Consider the following 4319-nt stretch of genomic DNA (forward strand, 5'->3'; position numbering starts at 1 on the left):
TTCAAAGAGGAACTTCAGAGAGAAACTTCCAGGACTTCATACATCTTATACATGTTAGCATTTTAAATGTCACATTTAACAAATTTCACGCATAAGATATAGTTGATTAGTTGACATGTGAATCAGCCAATCACATTTGCATTGGAGCTGTGGTGTTGATATGTGTGTGTGTCTGTGCATTGGAGCTGTGTGTCAAAGCTTGTTATGCAGTGTGTGAGAGATGTTTACATCTTGGCTGCAGACCTCCACTCTGACTCTGACATAAAACCCTTCCCTTTCTCCCTCACTATTCCCTCTCTAGTGTTTGTTAATTAGTGAACTATATCTAACCCTAACCCTCACTATTGATATTTTATCAGGCAGTCCTGGAGAGCCTGGTCAGGTACGGTATTACAGCTTGGTTTGGCGACCTCTCTGCAGTTGAAAACTAAGCTGAAATTGATTCATACTGCCTTGAAGAACATTGGTGTTAAAGAGCACTTATCCATGCAAAGTATTTATGAACAGGCTTTTTTGCGACAAGCAAATAGAATTGTTAGCGACACATCTCACGTTCTGCATGCAGAATATGAGCTGCTGCCATCTGGGAGGAGGTTTGGAGTTCTTTGCTGCAGACTTAACTGTTTCAAAACCTCATTCATCCCAGTATGCTCCTAAATAGCCGCAAGTAAAAGCAGAACAGGCCTGCCTGACAATTGCACTTTTCTTTACTTATTTTGAGTAATGTTTAACTAATGCATTACATGACACCATGTTTTTTTCCCCACACCAGCAGGACCATAGTACTGTATGTTGTGTGGTCCAGTATCTGTGTGTGTACATGCTGTCAGTGGTTGTTTGTTGATACTATGGCTGCAGCATGGGTCGAGTGGCCAAGACAAATTTCCCACAATGTGGGACAATAAAGTTAATCTTGATGTAGTGACTTCACCTAACCTTGGAGGGATTGTCTGGCACCAAATGCATGACTGCAGTGCATTGTGGGTGATATCCACCTCTAGAGTTACCACTGTTTTTAACTCGCTGCCTCAGCTCTCCGAGGGTCCACCTCAATAAGTTCACTTCAGTTTTTCATTTGGAACAACACTTAAGATGGTGGTCAGGATTCCCCCAAGGAGAAGTGCTTAAGGGAAGTGAAAGAGGGCATTATTGTGACTGTAAGCAGTCCAAAAACGTGCTGCTGCGAGGGACTAAACACAGAGATGCACACTGTGATGCACTAAAGATCGTATTATTTTTTCTGTGCATTACCAAGATCGTATGATTTTCTTTTTCTTCTTCTTCCATCTGTACAATACCCTTAGCACTGCAGTTACCAAATGTAACTGTTACCTGAGGAGTTGAAATAATTGCGTTAATACTGTGGTAAACAAAAGTGTCCTCTCCCAGCTTCACCCCCTCTCCGTCAAAGCCCAAAAGAACCCAGGTACACAGGTGAAGCAAACAAATATGTCACTTCTGCTCAAACCGTCATGAAATCGCCCACCACCTACAAAATCAGCGCACAACACAATAATCAACAACACCATAAAGGAGACAATAAACAACATATAATATAAGGCTCCTACATTTCGGCCCCTAATTATTTTACCACAAAAATTACATAACTAAACATTATGTAGGAGACCAACGACAAATGTCCCCTATTTATTTTTTGTTTTGTTGTGTGCTTACTTGTTTGTTTGTTTTTTGCTGTTATTGAGAATGCTACTGTAACTAAGAAATTTCCCCGCTGTGGGATGAATAAAGTATTATCTTATCTTATTTTATTTATTTTATTTATTTTAAGGGGAAAAACCGTCCATTTAAAAATGTCATGTAGAGACAAAAGCCCGTGAGGCAATAGCCAAGTCACAGTCAATGTCTATGAAGCTCAAAGGTCAGCTTGATGTCCTCATGGATCCTCTGCTTCCTGTAGAAGGCAAATCTTCATAATAGGCTTGTCCAAGTAGCTGGTCTTTGTCTTGATTCGCACCTGATGAACAAGTCCTCTTCTATCAGGGATAGTTTGTACAATCCTTCCTGTAAGCCATGAGTTACGAGGAGCTGAGTCGTCAACTATAAGTACAATATCTCCAGGAAGAAAGTTGCGCTTGATCCTCAACCACTTCTGACACTCCTGAAGAAGAGGCAAGTATTCCTAAATCCAATGTTTCCAAAACAAGTAAGTTATGTACTGAACTTGTCTCCATCTGCGATGTGCATAAATGTCCTCCTTTTGGAACTGTCCCGTTGGCAAAGATGGCTTGATTTTTAGCAGCAAAAGACTGTTAGTGGTTCCAAATCATTGGGATCAGGGGGTACCTTGGTAATGGGATAGCTTCCCCTTCACAAAGAACTGTGTGAAGACTTTCCTCATCAAGGTTCTGCATCTCTAGGGTGGAATTCAGGACCTTCTTCACCAATCTTATCAACCTCTCCCAAACTCCTCCATGGTGTGATCCTGTGGGGAGATTGAAAACCCACTTAATTCCTTTCTGAAGGGGGGTGTTGTTGATTTGAGCAAGACTCCAACCCTCCATGGTCTTCCGTAATTCATGCTCGGCCCCAACAAAGTTGGTTCCATTGTCTGAGCGCAATTGCTATATCCACTCCAACACGAGTGAATGGAGCTTCATCTTTCCCTAGCCACTATCACAGGCACCTGCAAAGTGGTGTAACTGAGCAAAGATTACTTTCCCAAAGTCCACAGGTTTCAGACATCTGTCAACCTTAAAACTTTCAAGCTGACAGCCTTCAGTCAACTTTTCCACTCCTGTACAGCCGAGTCAGGTACAACATGATCCCAACTAAGGTTCTTTCTGCACAAATCTTGAAGGATCTTTTTGGCAGACAAGACAACAGGTGCCAAGATTCCTAAGGGGTCATATATTGACCTGGTCATGGAGAGGATCCCTCTTCTGGTTAAGGGTTGCTCTTTGACCCTGACTTTGAACTTAAAGGTATCAGACTGAACACACTACTGCACACCCAAGGCTTTTTCTACAGGAAGCGTGTCATTATCCAAATCCAAATCCTTAACCTCTTTCGCTCTCTATGCGGTAGGTTTAGCCGACCGCATGACACGTCTGTTGCTAATCCACTTCATGAGTCAAAAGACCCCTCTAGCACAAAGAGCAAGTCTCTTCCTCAGAAGCCACTGATGTAAGGCAGTCATCCACAGAGCAATCGTGCAGAACTGTTTCAATTACCTTGGGGCTGAACTTTTCCCGATTATCCTCTGCACATTTCCTGAGGTCAAAACTTGCGCAACTTGGCGAAGATGTAGCTCCAAATAGACAAATAGATGCGCAACCATTTTGTGCCCTACCAGGTAATGATTATGATCTCCTTTTGGCCACCAAAGAAACCTCAATAGATCTGAATCCTCAGCTGGTACTCCGACCTGATGAAACATTGCCCCGATGTCTGCCATGAGGCCAACAGGATCCTTTCGAAATCTTGTCATGACTCCAACTAGTTTGCTAGTAAGATCAGGTCCCTGCAGGAGCTGTGCATTCAATAAGGTTCCTTGGAAAGTAACCCAGCAATCAAAAACAACCCAAACAATCTTTTATTCTTCGGGTGGTATACACCATGGTGTGTTATATACCATACCCTACCGTCACCCCGTTCCAGATCCTCAGGTGGTACCGTCTCTACATATATTTCTTTATTTACAGACTCAAGGTCCAGATAAAAAAAAAAAAAAACATTACAAAAGGGGTTCAGACCAGACACAAACATAAATACATATAGACAAACTGATCCCCAAAAATATCACAAAAGAAACACACATACATACAAATTGCAATGCTCAATGATTAAAACAGGAACAGTTGCGTGTTCCAGTGATTCCATAGTTTTGACGAATATCTGGTATTACTAAGTGCAGGATTGATTATAGCGTTTAAAATTGGATTATTTGACTCAGTTAATCAGCATATAAATCTGTACATAAACGTCCTCAGCACAGCATGGAAGGTGGAAACATTACAGGTCACACACAGATGGCTAGCACTGGTCCATCTTGGACGCTTCATCTAAATTCTAAATGCATCATTGTATGCCACCTTTATCTTGTTTATTTTTGCTTTACTGTAGCTGCACCATAGATGAGCTGTATACAGTGGAGTACAGTATGCTCTGAAAAGAGATATTGTAATTTCTTCAGAACACATTTGAAATTTGCGTGCCAGAATATTTGCTTGTCCATATAGTTTACGGCACTGCCACTGTATATCATCATCATCATCACAAAGATCGTCCCTGATAATGTGGCCCAAGTATTTTACTTTAGTAACCACGTTAAGGTCTTGCCCTGACAAGTAAAAAGAGGG

This window comes from Etheostoma cragini, chromosome 16 (genome assembly GCF_013103735.1).
Source record: "Etheostoma cragini isolate CJK2018 chromosome 16, CSU_Ecrag_1.0, whole genome shotgun sequence".
Lineage (NCBI taxonomy): Eukaryota > Metazoa > Chordata > Actinopteri > Perciformes > Percidae > Etheostoma > Etheostoma cragini.